General features: G+C 35.1%; 1 protein-coding gene across 4 annotated transcripts in view; it reads left to right on the top strand.

Moving 5' to 3' along the window:
• Positions 1 to 24,933, top strand: part of LOC106669920 (trafficking kinesin-binding protein milt) — a 78,380-nt gene that overhangs the window by 23,620 nt on the left and 29,827 nt on the right. The window contains exon 1 of one of the 4 annotated variants that reach the window (XM_014399793.2): positions 5,625 to 5,762. The exons of the other annotated variants lie outside the window; for them this stretch is intronic. The gene's annotated coding sequence lies outside the window, so the exon portion shown is untranslated. Of the gene's footprint in view, positions 1 to 5,624; positions 5,763 to 24,933 lie in introns of those variants that run through there. 4 annotated transcript variants of the gene reach the window in all.

Genomic DNA, 24,933 nt, shown 5'->3' with positions numbered 1-24,933 from the left:
TCAGCATTTTTATTATTTATGTATGCACTTTCATATTCCCTTATAAAACGGTAAAACATTAACTTTCATGAAAGGCTTAAATTTATATTTTGAAACTTAGACGAAAACATTCTCATCAACATCCAACTTCCCTTAGTTTATTTGATTTAATATTTACAACAGGAATTTTTTGAAATAATCTTATTGTCGTTAAATAAATGAGACGGTAAATGTTTCTGTGTCTAGAAAAGTGAATTGTTCTTCCGTGCATTCTGTTGTTGAAATGTGGTTGAAAAAAATCTTGTCGACACGATGCGGTTTGAATGACAATGCATCCCCTGCAAGATACATTCCTCCAGTCAAAATCTATAAAGCTACTCACGTGGTTTCCTTCTGCCCTGTTCAAAAATAGAATAATATCGAGTTGAATAAGAAACCGGCTGGCCTAGAAAGCTTGTTTTAGCTTAAAATTAATAAATTTAGGGAGATTGAAAGGTCAATCTGGTTAAAATGCACTTTCTTTTCGATGCAAAAAAAAACTTGATTGACATGAACTATTAAAATGTTTTGAAGTTTTAATACTTACCATCTAATTGGACCAACCAATTAGACCTTAGAAACCATTGAATTTTAGTGCTATATTGCATGGGCTAAATAAAAAAAATGATTGTACAACTGTCTGAAATGCATAGGTGTTAAGTAATAAATAAATCTCAAGGCTGATCTAAGTACGTTCGAGTTCAACATTTTAACACCAATCCTGAAAGTAAAAATTAAGGAAGAGGAAAAAGGAAATTTAATATGCATTTCGGTTATTTTTTTTCCATTTTGGAATTCCTCCGACCGATATTTTCCCACTTGTTAATCCGTGCCACTTGGACCCAATGACCCAGTCTTCTATCGATTTTCATGTTGGTTTAGTTCTTACTTTATATACACAACACTGGAAAAATCAGAAAATACAATTGTTTCTATTTGAAAATTTTACTTGGAGAAGGATAAAGATGTTTACGTTAAGGATAAAGTGCTGCATTTGATCATAAATAACTCGATCGGTTTCTCTTTTGCTGTTTTTCCTTTGTTTATGAATATCGTCTCACGACTAAATAAACAGCGAGAAAAGACGGACCTTTATATTACTTGAGTTAAAATTTTGCTTATATTAATTTATTAAAATGATTCAGCCTGATTTATCTATAAAGGTGTATTTTTTGGATGTCAGATGATGTACATTTAAACAGGGTTTCTGGAACTTAGCTGAAAATGTGACCCTAATGACACCAGAATTCTGTAATGTCATTCTTATTGTGCAACACATGAAAGACATTAGACCGTTTTGAAGATGTTTTTTGCGCGTTCCAACGTTACAAAATGTACCGTACACTCCACCCATCCCGACTGCGCGCTGAGGGAACAGTTAGCCCGTTTTGTATAGACCGGTTAAAAGGGAATATTGAACTTTGGCATAACTGGAAAACGACCTTAGACATATCGCCGACGTGCGTGCAGACGCCTGGGTGTAAAGGGGCGAGGAAGGAAGTTTGAAATTACCGACATTTGTTCCGACCAGTTCGAAGATAAACTGGTGTACTTCGATCAAAAGTGAGAATGATATTGAACATTTGACAATTTAAATAATGGATTATAAATTCAAGTCAACATTCTCCAACAAATACTTCGCTTCCTTCCTTGATTAATTTTTTTTATCAAAGTCGAAAGTATTTCAATTAAAACTTATAAAGCTGCCAATTATGTTAACATTTAATGGAAGTTAAGAAGAGCAAAGTAAATAGCCTAAAACTGTACTCTTATAACACAATCTATATGGTTGTTTTTATTGTTAACTACCAGCCCTCATTCAGGCAATTTTATTACCTTTTCCTCTCAACAAACTTACAATAAAAATTTATCTATCTATTGATATTATAATTTGATAACATCGTTGACCGGAAATTGGTGAGAGGAAGCAAGTGCAACAGTCTTTGCCGTCTCACCAAGGAAATATGTGCCCTTGTGTTGTCACAGAGGAAACGACTTCATTTCTATTCATAAATGAAGGCCAATTTTCCCTTACTGAGTTTGGTAAAGTTCTATAAAATGTACCGTTTCGATCTTGTGGAGTCTCTTAGCTCTAAAACTAATAGTCTTAGGTCGATTAGTTTTTGTTACTAATAAGTTCCTCTGGTACACAAGAAGATACATTTTCATTGACCAGTTAATGTTGATATTAATGCGTTATACCCGTTGAACTTGGCGATAGAACTGTACGCACGGTGCAACAATTGTTTGACATGACAGCTAATTAAATTATTGGCTTCACTTAGTCACAAAACACAAAGCATTCCACAATAATTTCAGTTGTTGATTACTAATTACTGTCTTATATAAGCTCCGTTCTGCACATGTTCATATACGTATGCAAGTGTGGAGAATTCCTTAGCAATTAAAAAGAAATAACTCCAAATGCAGTAGGTAAACGGTATTACTGCTGATTGCTGATTTATATAAGCTCAAATCTGCATTTACAAGTACATTGTTGGAGCCTATCACTTCTTGCAATAAACCGGCAATTCCACTTGTAATTTACAATAAATTACTGGCAGGCCTAGAGAATCAGCCACCCCAGGTGTTGGCAGTCCGAGGTCAGAACTTTCTTCCAGTCGCCGAACTAGGGTTCTAGGGAATATCAACAGCTTGATCATTTCAGCCCCAATTCAATCACTTTCTAGGTCCAAACTTTCTTACTTAAGTACATTCTTTCCTATTTACATAACATTCACTCAATTAAAGTGAACTTTTGATATTCCCCCATCACAGTTTACACACTAATCTAATTTAAATATTTCCGCCAATAAATAGGTTCACTCTCATCACACTAGGACAGTGGTCGGCAAACTCGTCATCCAAAAGAGCCAAATATAATCAAAAATACAAAATTGAAGTTTATTCAATGAGCCATTTTTTAAACTTAAGCTTTGCTTTAGTAGACATTTTTATCGAAATAATTAGAATTAAAAGTACACTCTCGAAAGTAGTGGTAAGTCAGCTTTTGTTGTTTTTAATTTTAGGCCCGATTCCAAGTTCCCATCGATAAGCCGATTTCTTAATCAACTCTTGATAAAGTTCATGCTTGAAAATGATTGTTCGCATAAATATGTAAACCCAAATAAAAAATGAACATCAAACGCTAGTTTCTTCAGTTGATCATCATCCAGGTGTTAAAAATCAACCTATCTTCCCTTGCCAGATCTTTCAAAGCAGACAATTTGTGCTGTAAACTTAATTCAGATTTATTTTTCTCCAATAGCTGTAAATCAGTTTAAAGACGCTCGAATTTTGAGCTCCAAAATTCTTTTTTTTTAAATCCAACAACTGCATTTCAAAGCTGCCAATATCAATATTAAAGGGTAAAAAGTCGCTTTGTTGTTTCTAAAGTCTTTGAACCTGCTGAGCAAATTTCTTCAGGTAATGTCTGCGCAAATAGTGCTTCCTGATGAATAATGCAATGGTAAGTAAGTATCCCGTGATTATTATTTTTTCTTTAAAAATAGCGACAATCCCATTTCTTGCACCTGTCATACTTTTCGCTTCGTATCTGCACTAAACATTTAATGAAAGAGCCGCGGTTTGTCAACCACTGCACTAGGAGACACAAAATGCATAGGTCAGTACGATATACAATAAAACGCCCCTGTTTTCTCCAAAAATCGGTACAATGTACCCAAATATAATCTTTTATCGGGTGGCGTACCTACGCGCTCTCTATACGGAGCCAGGGAATGCACCCTTCAATTAAGTGGACATAGAGCAGCCTTCTGTTTGTTGGTAATATAAGTTTTGGAGCTTATTTATAGAACTGTTTTTTCAGGAAGCAGTTGATAATGTTTTCCCATATATTTTGATATATATTTAGATGTACTCTGACTGTTTCAATTTTTTTCTATTTACATTGTATATGTTTCAATTTTGCAGATGTTATTCTGAATGTCATATTACGTCTAATTTGATGGTGAGGTCCCATGCTAATTGCAATAATTGCCAGTAACTAAATTAAATTTCTGTAATGGCTAATGTGGAAATACAGTAAAAAGTAAACCATCACTAATATTCGAAAAATTTTCCAGATATTTTCTTTTATTTGGCAGTCTGTATATATTTAGAAGATTATTTAATGGCAACTTCAGTTTTCTTCAGAAAGCGGTTTACAATGATTGATTCCCATCTAATCTAATCTTAACAACTTCAAAAGGTGATAGTCTCCTTTTTCCAATTTTTTCCTTTATACATTTTGCTCGGTATAATTTAGCAGGACTACCCAGCAATGAGCAACAATTGTGTCACCAATTAGATAAGAGAACTTGTTTTATCAACGAGAAAAACTGTTGAATTTGCTGCATTTCCAGGACACCCGGTGGTGTTTGTACAACTTTGATTGGCTGACATTTGATTTTTAGAATACACTATTCAATAGTGAATTACTTAACAATCTAACGAAATATGTGTAGAATTCATTTTGTAGTTTGATCAGTTTCGATCATTTTGGTATGCCTTCTTCAGTGCATGGTTACGCTATCGCCTCTATGTACACCATCAGTTTTCTCATAAAAAGGGGACAATAGCATTCAGGCGGTGCTCTGAAGAAGGCGAAAGACATAAAGTGCTAGGGTGCGTAGACCAAAATGATTGGAAGCGACCCATTTACAAGAGTACAGGTTCATCACCCTAAGAGAGGAATCTCCGAATAAATTTTGTTCATCCTTCCACTGTTTATTTCGAGAAATTTGCAGCAGAAAAATAAGCCATGCCGTGAAGTTGTTATATCGTACTGCGTGTATTTAGGTGCCTTTTTTTGATTGGTTGAGTAGATTATTAAAATATTAATTTATTCACTGTCTGTCGTCGGTAAATAGACGTATCGCCCACTCTCACCAGCGTTTTCACTATCTACCGTTCATATTTTGATTATGCTCCTTAAAATAATCTTAATTAGAGAAAATGGACTTTTATTTTCTTCCATTTTTCTAAAAGTAACAGTGAGGATTATTTGCATTGAAGCGAAAGTGTTTACAATTAAAAGCGATTAATTGAATGGTTTCTTCGTAAACAAGGAGGTTTTTCGAAGTTTGGTCACAAACGTTGAGCAATTTCATTTTTTCACTTCTGTTAATGATATTCTAAAGTTCAAACATTACCATTTTTAAGAAAGTAATTTTCTTAAAAATTGCTTGCTCTTATTATTTTATTGTTGTTCTTTTAAGTTGGTGATAGGTAGTTGTGCAAACTCAGGCTTTCTGCAGTCACGACACCTGTAACGGATCCGTGGTTGTGACAGAGAATTCGCTAAAAGGCTTTCATTTTCGCCCTTGAATTTTAGAACGTTTTTCCATTTTCCCCTTTACAATCAGTCCTATTAAAATATAAATTAACCGGGTTTTCTGTATGAAATGTTGAATAATAACCATGTGAGACGTAAGGAAAATACGCCCGGCGTTTTCCTAAGAACCTAGGTATACCGTATCGTCTTTTATCACAGATATCTGTCATCGGGGCAGAGTTTATCAGAAGAATATCGTATAATTTTTCTACAAGGTCTTGGACAGAGCGCGCTCCCTGGATCCGTATCACACATCCATCCGGCTAGTATGCTCCGATATCCCGTGCCGTTCGGTTCTCAAGCGTTACCTCATCCATTTCCGGTCGAATGCCATGTCAAAATTGAATTTTGCACGTGTTTTCTGTCAAGCTGGCCGTCTGCCGTTCTTCATTCTTGAGCAATGAACTTGGTGAGTCAGCACTAAATTAGCCTGAATTAATTGAGAAATGTCGCCCTATTATTACAAACTTGCCTTTGGTGCAAGAAGTCTATTGGAAAAGCCGTTAAAATTAAACTAAATATTCCTTCTTTAAGGATCTTCTTAAATACTTTTTAACATTCCTTCGCTTGTGGAAAAGTTTCAGTAAAGTTCTTCCGAAGTTCTTATTTGAATAGATGAAACCCCCCAAAACCTATTAGTACTCATTACAAGATAGCAGCAATTGCCTATTCAATAGAATAATTAAAAAATGAAAAAGGAAACATTTGACGATCCATGTTTTATTGTTTGCATAAAACTGTAGTTATAAAATTTCCTTTCGCACTGACAATTTTTACACACTCTTTTAAATATTTTATACATTTCAATTGTGCCGTTTTTCCTTCAAACACACATGTTGCATATTATTAATGAAAACGGGCTTCGTGCGAACTTCTTTCCCAGCCCGAAATCCCAAGGGCCTCGTGACCAAAGTATCGCATGAATCGTAAAGTCTTGTTTGGTGGAAAGCCTGGTTTAGGCTTCGTTAATTGCTTGCATTGCAAGCGTCTTTCCCTTAGCGAACATAACGGTGACAAAGTACCAAGGGGCTTGCGGAGGAGATGGAATTTGAAATTTGAAAACTTTAAATAAGTTGTATACTATCTGTAATTCTTAAGTTAAAAATAGACATGAACTAGACGAAGACGATCGTTGTTTCCGTTTTTCTCACTTAAGAACTTTTATATCGTGTCTTTTCTTCGCGTTGAAAATCTTGTTTTGTCTCGGCAAATATTGATAAAAATTAATAATACAGAGATTTAGTATTGAAAATAAAAAGTCATATGAATTCAAATTAGTCGTACAGTCTAACTATCCGTTGAGTGTCGCGGTCGACAGTCATATTAAAACATTGGTTTTTAAAGACAATCTAGTCCTATTTAGTAACTTTAGATCTGGTACTTACAAAACATAAGGAAGGCTGATTTAAAGAAAAGCAAAGTCCCATTCAAAGGGGGTTATAAGATCTGTTAATGACAAAGCATAAGGAATTAAACCGAAAGTTAAAAACTAATATTTCTTAAATAAACAATATTGAGGCTGGCGTTTGAAAATTTCAATTGCAAACGGTTCTGCAATAGAGAAAATAATTAATTATTTGAGTTTGTTTTGAATGCTGTATGTTTTAAGAGTTAACGGGACAAATACTGCTCAACAACATGCGTATTGCTTGGAACAGGAAGCACAATCGTGCATGTCAGTCTGGTTATAAAAATTAATTATAGATTTAAAATTCATAGGAGCTCTGCGTCTTAATTTAAAATGCTAAGGCCGAGAAAAAGTGAATCGGGCCCGAGTGTAAAAACCGGCTTGGGGCTTAAAACAGTGGTTCAAACACTTTCTCCGAAGTCAACGATCTCCCTAGACGCCCTTGTTTATTTGTTTAAACTTAAAAGAGCCCCGAACTTAAACTTAATTTATTCGATAGATTGAACATTAATAGCTCGTTTTGTTTAAACAAACATTCGAATGCACTGCGCAATTTTTTTTTAAACGCGAAATTGTTTAAAAATAGAGAAAGAGCTGTTTATAAGTAAAACCTTGGGCGCCGGGATAGGTATTTCTGTACATTAGAGCCGACTCATCTTTCTTGATCAGAACAGTATAGAGATTAATGTTCATCCGACGACCCTTTTTTCTCTTGTCTACTCCTACCTGAATGTTTTCTCGCACATTTATTTTTAAATGTTAGTTAAACCTTGTTTTTTCAATCGATCCTCCTGTGTGTCCACAATTAAAAGAAAGTATATTTACCCGGGATTGTACAAGTGCCGGTGAAAGACTTCACCATGTGGTGAATGCTACATGAAAGTACTCTCGCGCAAGGGCTGTTAGATTTCTTTTTCGAGATAAAACTAAATATGGAAAAAATCCAATATTCGTTTAATCTGATTCTCTTCGAACCAAAATTTTCTACCGATTGACGTTAATTAGGAAGATTTAGGAAGATAAATATAGCATGTATTTTGTTAACAATGCCCGGTAAATATAATGATACGTTGAAAATCATTTAAAATTCCTGGCCCCCGTCATAAATTACTATTATACTATGCCCCAAAATTTTGTTATAAAGTGTTCAATCAATTAATTATTTTTAATATATTAATAACCTTTAAAATCCAGTCTAATGTAACTGTGTAAAACAGTTCACATTTTACACTGGTAAAAGTGAAGCATTATTTAATTTCGATTCAGTTAATACCACAGGGATATTTGAAAGATAACAATTTGCCAATTTTAAAACAATAAATTACAAAACCTAAGAAGATGCGAATTTTCCTACGGAACATAAAATAAAACCTCTATAGGGCAATAAATTGAATATTACTTGCTAAATTAATCCTTAGCAAACAACAACACAACTAATTGTATTGTAAAAATCATTCTAACAAATTTTACTTAAACGTGTAAACATTCTTTTCCTTTTGTTATACTCCCCCGATCATCCTGGCCCGCTTAATCTCGCTTAACTGTCCTTTAATAATAAAGAAATCCTACCCAACAAAACTAGGTCTTTTTACGTCGGATTCATATCATTTTGTCTATATGAGTACAGCGATAAAAAATATTATGAAACTCACTATTAATAAATTCAATTAGACATAGATAAAATCCTTGTTCATGGTGGGTTGCTTTCGATTTTCAAGTCGCAGTAAGCTTTCAGTTGTCCCTGATCCTACTGGTCCGACAAGTCTCGCTGTATTTGTAGGTTCAGTCTTGTAAGTCCGTGAGATTTGTAGGGGTTTTTACTTCAGAGTCAACCTTATCAGGTTTTAAATTTGAACTTCAGTGGTCCGCCCTTTCTCGTTTCATTGTGGGTCATTATAATGTCTGCATTAGGCCTGACTCAGGGCGTCGGCCAAAGGTGTTTCCTTTTCAACAAACTTTCAAAATCCTGATCGTTAAAAAAAATATATATTCATACTATACTTATATCGAGATGCCAAAACCCCTCAAAAAGTAACGCATTAATTAAGATTATCTAGTTAGTTGCAAATTGATGGTTGAAACATCACTAAATTGCTGGGCAGACCTGTAATTAACATGACTTCCCTTGTTTTTATTCCATTACGATTTTATTTATATTTTGACTCATTTCAATGTTTACACTACTATTTCGCGTTAACGAATTTTGTGCCGTTGGGGAAAAATACAGCGAGTTCAGACTAGGGACGAATTTATCCAAACTATTTAACTACCTACTTACATTTTAAAACATTGTCCCGTTTCGGTACGATTCAATTTCTACTAAATCTCGTATAAACATTAACTTTAGATAATGTTTATGTTCATAAGCAGTCCACTTATTTCAGACAGAATAAGATAGATAGATAGATAACATGCTTTATTTACATTAAAGAGAAGCATTACATAATATAAAATATTAAAAGCATTTTACAGCATGGATGCTTATCCGTCTGCCGGAAGTTGGCCGTTCTTTTTGAGGCGAGCGAAAAGTAAAAAATATAATGATGGTAATAATAGAAAACTATAAGTAAAAACTAAATTATAAAAACTAGCTGATTTTAGATACAAGTTAAACAATTATGACTCGGTATTATAATCGTACCTATATTGCCAGGCATGACGTGCATAGTGTGCTAGACCTTTCGACCTCTCCATATCCACGATATTTAACAGATCAAGCAGCTGAGACCTGGAAAGCGATTTATAACCCAGATACAAGACACGGAGCTCAGACAGTATGGGACACTGGGCAACAAAATGAAAGATATCTTCCCTAACTCTTAGGTTTCAGAGCGTGCACAAGAAATTTCCGTCGTCTTCCTTCCATGGCACAGAATTGGGGAACACTTGCTCGCCTCTGAGTTTAAGAAGCCATCGAAGAGTCGGAAGTTTTATAGACCCACTAGCTTGAACATTTAAGTTAAAGGTTTCCTTAGAGTGGTCTAGGGCCTTAAAGAGAAGATACCTGTTGGGGACCTGAGCTCGATGCTCACAACTCACACGATGTTTATCACGTAGATTGCACAAAAGTTTCATGGTATAATTGGACCAACTCGAGAGGTTTTCTAAACAAAAAGAAAAATCGCAACCATATTGAGTAGCTAAAGTATTCCATTGCCGAAACCAGGAGGGAGCCATTAGATTTAATAACCTCGAGCGCAGTAATTTTGGAGATTCGGACAACAGGGCCCTCAAGTACCCTTAAAAGAAATGAAAAATGCAGGGAAAGCGTATAAAGGAAAATTTTATCCACTGCCGTCTCCATATAAAGCATATAGTTTGGAGTAGAATTAGGCAGTGAGAAGATCTTCCTAATAAAAAAACGTTGCACTCTTTCTATCACTTCATAATCCTGCAACCCCCACACCTGGCCTGCATAACACAAAATAGAACGGCACACTGCATTAAATACCTTGTACTTTGACTAAACCGGGATTAGATACTGGGCCAAAAAGTAACACCATGTTCTATTCAAAGCAACCTTCGCCACTGAAGCTTTGGATTTTAGATGAGGGGTAAAAGAGAGTCTGGAAGTTAGGACTACTCCAAGATATTTATATTGGTTAACCACATCAACCCTCTCACCATGGAAAAACCAACGCTCGGCCTCGGCAGGCCTGCCTCCTCTTCTAAACACCATTATCTTTGATTTAGCCAGGTTGACAGTGAGATTCCATTGATCACAGTATGATTCCAGGGGACTAATATTTTTCTGCAACCCAGTAATTCTATCCAGACAGAATAATAATGATGACAAAATAACAATTGCAGATAAACCCACTGTCAAGAAATTCACTGTAAAATATTTTTAAAACTTTTTCACTGATGTAATTTTAGCATTAAGCTTTTATAAGTTATTTGACAAACGTACAAACACCTTGAAGGATTATTGTAATGTTTTACACGACCTCCTTTTCCAATTCCTTTCCCATGAAGTTAGATTTTTATCAGTGTTAAATTTAATCAACGTGATTTTCTTGATATTCGATCATTTCTGTAATTTTACCGCTATTGATCTGTCGTGGGAATATCTATTATCAAAAATACAACGCGATAACAGGCGGATCATAGAGGATTCGGAATACGTAAGGTAAAGAAGGGGAACACGAACAAAATGTTATCTTGTTCGACCTTAATCATCATGATTTTCTTAATATTTGATTATTGCAATCGTATTTAAAGTTTTGAGTCTTTTGCTTGTGATGTAATTATAAATTTTAAATAGTGAAAGTTATTTGTTCAATGTTAAACAATATCAAACATAAGGAAATTAGAACAAAAGAAGGTGTCAAATATGTAATAACAGAAACCAGAAAACAGTAATAATTTTATTCGTAGTCGAAAAATATTAGATTGTGGTCTTCTTGTTCTTTTTTTATTCTCCTTCTTTTGCGCATAATGAGAAATCGTTACTGTGTTGATTTTCGGTCAATTTCGGAAGGTGTAGATATTGAAATAGGTATATACTAATAATATATACCATGCTGAAAGTACTTTGTTTTGTATTAATTTCTTCATTGTTGCCATATTATGATTATTAATTTTTAAGGGCTTTTAAACAGCTAAGGTCAATTTAAGCCCTACATTTAAACCTTCTATCTTAGTTTAGCTATATCCCTTCTCAGTGCTATAAAGCTCTGACTCCAAAACTTCACTCAAAAACTAATTTCAGAAATGATGAATGGTGGAGTGAGTGCGGTGTTCAATCGATTTAAAAAAAATAGTTCCTACTCACAGTTGTTTTCAACTACCGGATTTCGCGCTTATTGCTCATCATCAAGTTGAAGGAGTTCTACAACCACGTCTCTCGACATGAATTGTAAAAGTATGAGCTATAAGCTCGAAATCCGGATCATTGAAAACAACACTTACTGTGAGTCGGAACTTTTTTTTTTTTTTAAAGGATTAAACTAATCTATTCTATTACCATCCAAAGCTTTAATTTACTCTTTTAAAGTACTTAATTTGGAAGTCCAATGGTATGCACAAAAAAAAAACATTTTAAATTCTAAAATTTATTCCTGTTCTTTAATTAGAATTTCGATTTTTTTTTTGGAGGGTGTCCTTATTTAAATTGCGATTTTGGGCATTGTAGTGTATTATCCTGCAATTTCCAATTTTCTTTTATTTCAATAATATTTCTCTGGAGTCATCTTTAGATATGATTAAAAATACTCTATTGAAAATAAGTCGATATTTGCCCTCTGAGACTACATAGAACTTGTTTGTGTACATTTGCTCATTAATAATAATTAAACTTTTTATCCTGGCCAAAATTTATTTTCAAACTTTAACTTAATAAAAAAGCACAAGAAGAAAGAAAAATTCAATAAAAATCAAACAAAAGACATTAAAAAAAAGAGGCAATAACTATAGTGAACAATCACGAAAACCATAGATAGATGGGAAAAATATAAACGTTGAATATCTCCGAAAGGGTTGAGAATCGGACCAAAAGAGGCAATAAACAGCGAACAATATTTATGACAAAAACCATGGATAGATGGAAAAAAATATAAATGTAACATCTGCGAAAGGGTTGAGAATCGGACGAAAAGAGGCAATAAAAATAGTGAACAATATTTATGACAAAAACCACAGATAGATGGAAAAAATATAAACGTTGAACATCTGTGAAATGGTTGAGAATCGGACCATGGTCCACTTTTTTGTTGCATTTGATGTGTAGAAGCACCTGTATATTTTACAATAAACATAAATATTAATAGAAGTATAAATTGGTTTGTGAAATGGCGTTTTAGTTTCTATTTGTTTTTCTTTAGCGTATATGAAATTATCAGTTATTTTATCATTTTTCGCCATGAATAGTCTCTCTGTTATCTCAGATTGTTATCACTGTTGGACAAATAACGTTTGAACTCGACAATAATTTCCTACAGCATGTCAATAATGATGACATTTACTCTGAATTACCTATCTGACAACTGATTGTTCAATCGTGATAAAGGATTGATCAGATAATCAAGAATAACGTCTTACGAAGGGCTAAAACGTGTCTTAGGTTTTGTGAAACAGCCCGCGGTTATGTCTGTTTATAATTTAGCCATTGTTTATGCAAGAAGTGCATTTTCTGTTTTTTTCATCGATTGCCCGAACGGTTTCGTGACCTGCGGTCACTTCGAGACTTATCTTGGGGGCTTGGATCTGATGCATAAGAAGTTATTTCCCACTGAGGGACGTCGTTCTTTCAACCACTAGCTCTTTGAGATGAAAACGTTTATCGACGATTCCTGAACATTTCGTACGACTGTCCTTGTACCGATGCGGAACGGCAGGCTGAAAGAGATTCCCGGTAATTATCTTACTTTTGTTGTAAAAATAATAATAAAATGAGAGCAAAACGCAAGGCTGTATCTATCGGACTTTTCTTTTTTGCCTATCGACCGCAGGAGAACGCTTTTAAGCTTGTTGACTTTTCATTTTGCTTGTTATTAAATATTACAAATAAGCTTCTATTCTAAAATTATTAAAATTGCGATTATAATATTTGATATTATTGTTTATATCGGCATATTTGTATGTTCGAGGTAACAAATTTAAAAAAAATTCATAACTTAAAATAATTTTTCGGGGTATTAATGCCAAACTAAAAAAGCACACCTAATGATACTAGGTAGTGGGGTTTGTGCTCCCCAGGCACTGCACCCTCCTGCTTTATTGTATCTTCTTAGTTCTCTAGTTCAATGCTGTAGACTCAATCCTTCTTCATAGAAGTAACAGGTCGTTGGCTGTCCCTGCTACAGTTTCATTCCCTAGATTTTTTCTGTATGTTAGGTTAAATCTCCATTGAGCCGTAGCTCCTTAAAGATAATATGGGTGGCTAGTTCCTCCTCATTGCATAACCTGTAGATGGGATCATCGTTGTATATTCCTCATGTTGTGTACACGTTTTCTCAGATGGCAGTGACTGGTTAGCAGTCCTATCACTCCTCTCAGTCTAGCCCTCTCCAATTGCAGCAGTGATTTTACCAGTTTTGGTGAGGGTTGTTTCATCATAAGTTTACTGTGTCTATCGCCGCTAAGTTTATCCACTTCTCCGTTTGTTTTGTTTAGATCCATTCTGCGATGGAGGATTCTATATTTGTTTTTGTTATCCCAAGTACAGGTTCGGGGCCTATGTATGGTCTTGCAGATCCTTCTCTGGGCAGCGTGTGACCTTTTTCGTTACCCAAAATTCCTTTGACACCCAAGATCAGGTTGTTGTGTTTCCCCAGATTTTGGAGATTGTGGATGCATTCACAGACTAATTTTATGTGGTTTTTTTACATGCCAATGCTTTATAATAGCTGTTTGGCTATCAGATCTTATGAGGAGTTTTTGCCAATGTAACCTCTTTTAAGATTTTCTAGGGCACAAGCGTTGATGGCATGTATTTCTGCTTGAAAGACCGAAGTGTACTTCCCTAACGAGTTTGATTTCTCATATCTTGGGCTTGTACAAAAAATACCCGATCCGGTTCCTTCGTTTGTTTTGGAGCCATCTGTATACCATATCATTGTATCTGATGCTCTCCTCAGATTTCTTCCTCTCCTTTATAGTCCGTTGAGACTTGTCCCCATTTCTCAGAATGGATTTATGATTTTATTTATTATGGTTGTTTACCCGAATTGCTTAGTTCCTGTCCAATTTAATTGTTTTTAGAGGCTAAATGAGCTTTTCCTAGCCTCCCCTTATATAAATATTTCCAGTGGAGGTAAGTTTGGCGGTTTTAGTGCATTTGTAGGGGTTGTTCCCATTGCCTGTGATACATAGGTTTGCTATTATTTGTATGCTGCCTAGTGATTGAGTAGCTCCTTTTTGTTGAGCTTTGTTCCACTAGGTCAATGGTTAAACATAACTAACAGTTAACACCAAAGTAATTTAGTAAACAAAAACAATTTTAGTACGAACTTAATACAATAAAACTGCATAAATTTACTTATGTGAATTACCTTTTACTCCTCTTACAACCTGCAAAAAAACGGCCAAAAATTGGTGTCGTAGTATATAAGCAGGCAATTCGCTGATTCCTTCCGTTCTATTCCCCTTGTGATGAAAACGTGCGCTATCTTTGTCACAGCGTTGTTTTATTCTAAAAACAAGTCAAATATCGACCTGTTGAGTTTATTGAAACATCCATTATGTATAAGCTCAAAGGTCAAAAGGCATAAATGCTTTCAATACATAAAGCCATGGACATTTTATGGGGTAAATTTGTCAGATGTCGGTTCTGGTTGTTTCTTACCAACGGTTGAGGTTCATATATGATTAATGGATTAGTCAACATAAAAAATGATAAAAAATTATATAAGCGAAAGAACAAATTTTATTATCTTATTATAAATAACTGGTTTTCTTTGATTTTTTCAATTCGGAAGAATCGGACAACAAGAAAATATTGCTTATTTTCTTCACCATTTTCAGCTGTTATACTGCCCACTCATAAATTCCATACATTTGCTAGAAATTTGCATATTTTTCTTGAAACAAATAGGTTTTTTGACAGTTTTAACATGATGTTTCTGATTTTTCTGTTTGTAAGTGTATATTAATTTCCCTTTCACCGACGATTGATCAATCAACATCTTCTCATCCTTGTATTGAAATTAGTTCAAGTACACGTGAAGAAGTATTTCTGTAAAGATGGATTTTTTCCGGTTTGGTGATGTTCAACGAGTTGTGAAATTAGTCTCGAGGTGGCTCGGTTTCAATCTCCAGGGATCCTCCCGCGGCCGGGGATCGCCGATTGGCTTCCAGTGACACAAAACAAACATACAAAATTAGAAAGCAAAATTTTCCAAGGCTCTTTTTACTTGTGATACTCGAGTGGCAAACTTGGGATTGGTCACGCCCCTCCTGGCAACATCCCGAGCAACAGTTTGTGCCGGAGACCGTCTGTGACCTTTTGAACCGGTTTCACAGCGCTGTTATGCCGTCACCCTGGGTCGTGTTTTCCGCTAAACTTCCTGGGAACGCAACGTGATTCTACTTCAGAATAGATTAAAATGTGTCAAAAAAAATTACGATCTTCAGATCTGATGGAGCCTCTTCCCACAACAAATCCCATGTAACGGAGAATATTGACCCTTTTTACTTCGTAAGAAAAAAAAAACAATTTCCTACGCCTTGGGTAAAAGTTCAAAACAATTTTGACATTCTCTCCTTAACGGATCTTATCAATTTTGAACACAGTAATATGCAATAATATTAAAAAAGACTTCTTTATCAAATTTGCAATCTCGTTTATCCGAAACATACAATAATCTTTAATGGAAGAAAGTTGAAATATTCTATCAAATGTCTCTTTTGACACAAAAGTTAAAGAGAAATCATGAATTTCATACACTAAAATTTTTTGTACAAAACACAGGAAAAATTGGAACTTTTTAAAAGCACTATTTATTTTTAATGTTCAGTAACTAACTAAAATAGGGTGATATGTATCTAGAAATACTGAGATAATTATGTACATAAATACGAACAAGAGTAACCTGATTAAAGAATACAAACAGTCAGGTAAATACATATATGGAGAAAGTTATGCAGTGATACAACTAAATATTTAAGTGACGAATACACAATAGGATATTCAGAACAGGTGAAAAAGTTGGGCTAATAGATAGAGAAGTAAAAAAATATTTGGAAATATAAACAAAAAACATTAGAAATTGTACGGTTATGAAGAAAAATGTATTAAAAAATAAACGTAGATTGATTGGAAAGAAATAGATTAACCAAAATAAGTATATAGAAATAAAGGATTGTTTAGTAAGTGCAGGGGTTGAATGCGATGGATAGCAATAACAAACAGGTAGAATAGAGATGGATAAAGATAACTAGATATATATGTACATAAACAAATAGCTAAATAGATGGACAAATAGGTGTGGAGATGGATGAATAGATTAAAAGAGCAAATGGCATCGGGATGGAGTACAAATTGAGAAGATATATGGATATACATAGATATAGGATTGGCCGTTGGATATAGATAGCATTAAAACAAGGAAGACAAATTGAGCTTAAGAATGGTAAAGAAATATAAAGTGATAACAATAAATAAAAATAATTACAGCTTCTTGATCACTGGTTAACTATGAAGAGGGAGAGCATTTAGATATATGTTATGATAAGCACACTCTCTCTCTCTCCCCCATTCTTTCTCTATCCCTATCCCTATCCCTCTCCTCTCTCTTTTCTCTCTCTCTCTCTCTCGCTCTCTCTCTCTCTCTCTCTCGCTCTCTCTCTCTCTCTTTCTCCCTCCCTCTCTCCCCCTCTCGCTACCTAGCTCTCCCTCACCTACCCATCCAGAGATAAACAGTGTTGAGTGTGAGAGAGAAATAAAAACAATATATAAATATAAAATAGCTGATTTAGTGGGAAATGTAGAATAGATAAGAAACAGGTAAAGATAGGGGAATAAAAAAACTTTTAATAAACCGTAAAACAGAAGGTCGGAAAATAATAATGATACCGGTTGCATAACATAGAAGATACTTGACCTCGCCAAAGTTCCCTCGTGCTTCATTTGTTTAAACGCTTGGTTTACCTAACCTTTTCGAATTTAATCCTGTTTGCTGTGTAGAACAACCAAACTGTAGACGAAAAGTGAAACAAAAATGAGGATGCCTGTGTGCAGTTTGACAAAATAGGCCGGTTGATTACTGTGTTTTTCACTGTATTCGGCCGTTGTTAGTAGTTGTCCACCCGGTTCAATTCAATGTCAACGGATAGGAAGTAGAAAAATACGTCCGTTATAATAGTCGAGTGGACGGGTTCGATCTGCATTTATAATTCCGTTTTTATGTGACCAAGGGTCTCGGAAAGGCCTGTCGCTGTCAACCGAGCTTTATCACTTTCAATTCAAAACCTGTTAACTTGGTTTTTAATCGAATTTTAATTTCAAATATCTTTAACCTAGTTCAAAAAAGGTACAAGTTGAACTGTATTTATTGTAATTTACTAAGGTCTTTAAAAAGATCAAAACGCAAACAAGAGTCTTTTTTGCCTTTTAACTTAAAAATTGAACTGTCCTTTAATTTAGTTTCAATCCATGTTGCTAGACTATATAATAAAATATTAATTTATAATTAGTATCTGGTTATTATCAATATTCTAAACATAGCTTCCGTAATCAAAGATAAAGTCGAACAAATACACTTTGATTGACATTTAATACAGTCTTCCAAAAAAAAGACATTAGCGATCATGTTCATCAATCACTTGATCACGGTCCAGATGATCATAGGAAAAACCTTTTCAGATTGAAATAACATTCCTGATGTCCTTACTACTCATCGTATCCATAATCAGCTGTATCAGTCGAAAAACTACTCTTAAAATAGATCTTGACTTCCAAAACAGTCATCATCATTATCAACATGTTCTGCTTATCGCAAAAAATAAACTTTTTTAGATTCATATAACGTTCTAAATATCGTTATTGCTTCTTTTAGTTGTAATCGATAATAACAGCGAAAAAATACACTGAAGATTGATAATACTTCCAAAAAAGCGTCATCAACATTATCATCAGTTAATTATTCCTTTTATGTAAGGTCTTGGTTGGGATGAAAAAGTTAGTGTCACGAGCGGGATTCGAACCCACGACCTTCAGCTCAATCCGCCGCTGCTCTAATCACTTAAGAAAGTCACGATAGCTCAAGTGGTTAGATGAGCGGCGTTTTTTCTTTTCTTCACTTTTTCATCCCAGTGTATCCCAGGATACATTAATTATGATGCATTATAATTATAACTAAGCTCAAGACGAAAGACTTTAAAAAAATTTTTTTAAGTTATTCAAGGAAAACTTTCACCCTACATTGTAAGTAACCTTGGTTAAATTATAATTTCTGATAGCTTCGGAATGGCAAGTCGTGTTTGAAGTTAAACTTCGATTCTATATGAAAAAAAGTTGTGATTTTCTTGGAGGGGAGTATGAGGTACGTTTTGAAGGTCTACGTTGCTTGGTTAAAAGGGCCACAGGGTAATTTCGAAAACGTGAGAACCGGCCAACAGTGGTCATATAGCGTACAAATTGCTTTAATTACGGGAGCCAAATACACTTTCGAATAAATGAGCACAATTGAAAATTACCCTGTGGTGGTCGTCGACAACACATCATATGGTAAAAAATGGAATTTCGAATAAAAACTTGAAAACAAGACACTTCAATTTGCCTTCCTGGCGAATTTATCTTATATAGGATTTTTTTAGTACTTGTATGAAGTATTTCAAAATTTATTATTTATCATCATATCGAATTTATCATTTATTTTTGCCCAAAATTAGTCTTTTAAATAATACTTACTTTCTTAAACAGTTTGATTGATTTTAGCACACTATGTTTCGATTTACAATAAACAAACAGACAACAACTAGACCAATGGAATTAGAAAAAGGGTGCAGTGCGGTAATTTTGTCTATCAAATGGAAAAAGGCTTTTGCAAGGGTGGAAAGGAGAAATATTTTTCAACATGTTGCTTCTCACTTTCAATCTTCCTTTCTGTTTCGCTTGCATGATTTATGCTCTATCAGACCATTCAGGCAGTGCGGAGTTTATTTATTTTTCACCTGGGTGACCGGGAAAATATTTATTTTGCGGTCCAGAATTCTTGAGATTTATCAGTTATGTATAGCCCAATCCTTATCGTAAAGTAATTAACATTTTTCTAAATAATCAGAAATACATAAAGTTGGAAGTTTATTTGCCGACAAAAAGCTGAGGTCATCGCCTGCTCTCAGCTAGTTTTACTTCTTTTTCTCTTCTTTCGCACCCACTTCATTTGGTTGAACCCACTGCATTCTCGCTAATAACTTACTTTTACTCTCCAGACGTCACACAGAGAATTCAATATCCCTCAGGGAGGGGTTACATAACCCGTTCCTTTCACGCTAATAAATTACATTCATTCCTATAAATTAATACAAATATATAAAAATAATCAGAATATCATTGTAATCAATTTAACGAGAGACTTATTTGTGGTTATTTTTGCTTTATATTAATTGGATTATTTTGTACTTATAACAACTTCAAATTATTGAAATTGTAATAAATTAATTTTCAATATAAATTTATTACAATTTCAATAATTTGATTAATTTACTTGTGGATCAGAGATGTGATTTAAATTGGAAGATGTCAAGCTTTCATTAATTCTTCACCAGGTCAGGTTAGGATGTCATAGGATTACGAGACCTCCTAGGAGGCCTCTGGCCTTTCCCTGATGGATCAGGGGGAGTCAACACCTTGGTGCCTGAGCAACTCCGAGGTTTTCACTTGTTTTTACTTCTTTGGTCATTTCGGCCCCCTTCCGTTCCCTAAAACTAGCCTTCTCACACTCACTCATACAACAAATACATAGATACTCCTGTATACAAACCCAATCACACATGCATATCCTCTGTCTAGAATCCGAGGCGTAGTGTACTCGTTATTCCGCCCCGACCCGGCTTGGCAGAGCAGCGGTGGAGCCGATGAAATGCTGCACCGCCGCCCTGCATACCCTATTCTAACATAAACTTAATCTTAGCTTTAACCTATAAAATAAATACACCACTATATACAACCCATTACCCAAAGTTACCACTATGAACCACCTAAAAAAATTTTCTTTAAACTTGCTGCCATGCTTGAGCATTCTCCTATAGTCCGGTGGTATTCCGTTTCGGGGCCAAGTTGCGACACGATGAGTCTGTTATCATGGCATGCTGGGCACCTGGGTCGACTGGCGCCGACCAACAGGTACCCATGAGTCGCACGTGTATGACTGATCCGCAGGCGGATGTCATTAAACGTAAATGAAAACGGTATGATTCGATCTTTACAAAGAAGGAAGAAATAGATCATTGACCGTCTTTGCTACAATTCCTTTCTTGGGTTTTCTTTGAATCCCAGGTTTGATGATATGATATGGGTGGCTGTTTTCCTTCTCTTTGTATACATTTGTATATATATATTTATACCGAGCGATTTGTAACCAGGAGTATCTGAGATCATCTCGATGAAAGAGATTTGAAGGGGTTGGATCAGGTGAACCTTTATAATGGATATGCTTAGTATGGAAATCCTTTCGATCGATCGATCAATCTGAATTCATCACTGGCGGATCGTTTCGGAAATTTCAACGGGAGATTTTAAGACAAAAATTAAGATAAAGTTATTATAGCATTCCTTCTGAATATAAAGGCCGACCTTCATGCTCTGATAATTTGCGTCTTCAGGAGTACAAAAACCTTTCACGGGCTTTCACTTTGTTTCAGCTTCCGGCGCCCCTTGTCCATGTCTATGTGTACTTGATCGCTCGCACACTACCGCTTGTTCCTCTTGTACCTCTTCCCCTTCAGAAAATGAGGAAACTTTTTCTTTTCGGTGAAACTCCCCTTACAACTTCCGTGTCCCGCTGATAGACTGATAAGGTGTTTGAAAAACGGGGGAAAATCATTTTTCACGTTCTCATTGCGATTTCGACAATCTTTGGTCAAAACAGGGCGGAGGTGCTATTTTGCTGCATTGCGTTATTCCTGTCGTGCAGCACTTGTTCACTCGCGGTTTTCTCAGCATCTCACGACTATAATATCGTGCATTATTTTCTTTTATGTTTTAAATTGCCAAATCCAGTCCCCTATCACGATTTTCATGTATCGAACTCTCACCTTACCGTAGTAAACAAATTATTTTCTGTTGCCACTAATTTTTTTTGTACCACCTTCATTTTGAAAATATGTTGTAGTACGAGAAAAACTTTAAAAAGTTAAGTTAAAAGTTTTATACAACAGATCAATCATTTTTAGAGGAGGGATAGTAATTATAGGACATCCAATGAAGATGACGTAAAATCAAAAGCGTCTTTACCAAGGACAAACAGCGAGACCAGACAAGGTCCAACACCAAGTGATATTTTAACAAGATTTTCCAACATCAATTTTGCCTTCATTTTTTGAACCCTACTACAAGTATAATAGAATAATATGTTTATTCCGTTGACAAGCTTGTGTTATTGACTTGCTAATTATCGGTTCATTTGGAGAAATTTACATAAACGAACTCACCTCAAAAAAAGGAAAAACAATTTAGTTTTTACCTTGAACGCAATTATCTAGGTGTAATTGATTATACATCGAACTTGCTATATTTTTATCCCATCAACCGCATTTGCTTACAGAATGATGGCAAATTTATTGACATGATATCATAAATAATTTCAAACATGTCGTTGAGTTTAATGAATGCTTAAAATTGTAGCTGGTGTTTTTTCGATGTTCCACTATCATAACTTGTTAATATCCCGACGCTTTCAAATAATCTTTTGTCTTTTACTCATCGTTAATATTACTTTAATATAATTTTGCATACTGATCATACGATAAATCGTGTATTACGGAAAAATTCATTATTATTTACCTTATAATTGTAAAATATACTGTGCTGTGGCTACTTTGTACAGATAGCTACCTATACTGACTAAAATGTGCAAACAAAATAAGTACTTCAATCACTGACTAAAATGTGCAAACAAAATAAGTCCTGAGCATGTAAGCATGCCCAGATGAATTCACAAATCATGAAAATATTTGTGAGTTACACAATATAAACTGAAATTTGTCTGGTGAACCTGTGGAATTTCGACTAGAAAGTCGTTCAAAATTATTTTACTCTGGAACCCTGAGTTTGTAGGCATTCTTTCTCAGATTTAAGTTTAATTCGCATGTTTTTCTAATATGTATTTAATTTATTTTGTACTTTAGTCAATTTTTTTTCAGTCGTTAGATTTACAGCTAGTATGATTAGTTGTTAGGTATCATACTTATTCCAGGATTTTTTTTAATGGGAATTATACTTTCTAAGTTGGTACAAGTTGTACGGAGGGCTTTTAAAAAGCAACATTTTGCTTTGTCTTCATTCATTTTTCTTCTATTAATTATTCATAATGGTGTAGGCAGTTTTCCCTTCAACTCTCTTTTTTTACTTGTTTGCAAATGGCACTCCTGGAAATTGAGATGAAACATCCCTAGTTATGAAATTTTACGGAGCCCCACTCTCAAGCAGAAGAAATCTGATAAGTAAGTTTCTCACGGATGGTCTAGGAGATAGGTTGCATCTAATGGGGTCGCTCGCCAGGAGAGCGATGGACGAAGAAGAAATGAACGGGCCTTCTCATTTTCTTCAAATTTGCGAATTTCACCCCCAATAATAATTCTCGACATGTCCAAGAGCGATGATGGGAAAATGCTTGTACCACTTCTGCGAGGTTTTTTTTTTTCTTCCCTCTCTTTTCTTAGTCTTTTTCACGGACGATGGAGGAAGTAGTAGAATAGAAAATTACGCATACGGTTATCCTCTTTAGTGGAGGATCGTTATTCCGTTGCGGAAAAAACAAGTCGAGCCCAGTTCGACACCCGTGAAAATGTGTAAACTATCATTCCACTCATGTCAAAAATACAAAGACTAGGTTAGTAATAGTAAAACAATAGTTGCGAAAGTTAATCGTCTAAAGGAAATTGTTTGCTGCTTAGCCCATTTCCTATCAGCTTTTCTTCGCTGACATATTTAAAAATGTTTTGAAATAGTTGATTTGGCACATTGATTTTTAAAAATATATATTACGAATGAACCACAAACATTTATTAGTGGGTTGCCCGGAAAATAATGCGTGTTTTCATGTTTTCTTTGAATCACCCCCTCTATGGATTAGGATAGGGATAAAAGAGGCGGCCTCAAGGCCTTGTGCACCTCGACCTGAGTGAATCTATTGGTTTTTCTTGTCGTAGTTGCAAGACCCGCACAGAAACATTGAATATGTTCTGCGGTCTCCTCTCCCTGGCAGTATCTGCACAGTATCTTCTGTCTGTACTCCTAGTGCATTTCCCTTCTTAAGTGGCAATGTCCAGCCAGGATCCTGGTTCGGTTGCGGTAGCCTTCCAGTAAGTTATTCTTTTGTAAGTTTTGTGTGATCTATGAATCTCTACGCGTGCCTCATACCTGTGTTATTGTTCCACCAGGTTTTGGGTTTATTAGGGATCCATTTTATGATAGTAGAAGTTTCTAGTGTACTACTGGTAACTGTATGTAGTAGACTTATGTAACCGACAAGATTAAAACGGCAAGAACTTAACAAAAGACACGGTCTACTCAGGGGGTACCCAGGACCTACTGGATCCAAAATCAACACTAAGCGTACATAACGAACTAACACTTTCAAAACACTCATCAGACCTTTTGGACCTACTGGGTCGGACTGTGGGGTTCGGCCAATCATCCAATATCCAACTAATTCAATCTGTTCTAAATGCTCCCTTCGATACCACCAACCAAATGATCCATAAAGATCTTAAAATCCCTTTGGTGAAAGATCTTATCCGAACACGCTTCTTCAATTTCCACTCTAAACTATCCCCCACCCTAACCCACTAAACCCAAACCCTTTCCTCAACGTCTCACCCTTACAATCCTCCACGCCGTTTAAAACGACCTCGTGACCTTCGAACTTAACTCACCCAATTAAATAAAAGAGAGTTTCAGTACTGGTTGGTTTCTCTCTGGTATATAACTATACTATTAGCTCAATGTATATTTTGTACAGGTAGCAATAAATGAAAGAAATTTAAAAACCGTAATGCGTTATTTTCGGACAACTCAATGGATAGGCCTATTCCCAATGTTGATAGTTATCAATAACCAATAAACTTACTATTTGTGGCCGATCAACTTCTTGTTCTTCTTTAAAAAAACATTTTGTTTAAGTTTTATAAAATGTGTTTTGTTAACCTGCTTATCTTTCTGTAAATGTAAACATAATTAATTGGTTAATAGTGAAAAAGTGTTCCTGATTTGACATTGTCTTCCATGAGTGACCATCTTTGACTTTTTGCCGAAAACATTTCCATTCTTAAAAGCCACCAATCTTGTTATTTGAATTTCACTATGAGTAATTATGGGAAGTGTTCGCTTTTCTATCCCTTTTGCTGAGAATAGAAGGAATCCTTATGATTTCCTCGTTTGACTATGTTTTCTGCGGCTTCCGTTCTTAGAAAAGCGCCACATTGACCGATAAATTCTGCTAATATTATTGTAAAACATGTCAGATTTGTTGTGTGACCTGATAGTGGATGATGGAAATCTCAAATTGTG

The sequence above is a fragment of the Cimex lectularius genome, unplaced genomic scaffold, assembly GCF_000648675.2.
Source record: "Cimex lectularius strain Harlan isolate CLEC.00 unplaced genomic scaffold, Clec_2.1 scaffold146, whole genome shotgun sequence".
NCBI classification, from domain to species: Eukaryota; Metazoa; Arthropoda; class Insecta; order Hemiptera; family Cimicidae; genus Cimex; species Cimex lectularius.
This window is presented reverse-complemented; position numbering and strand designations above follow the sequence as displayed.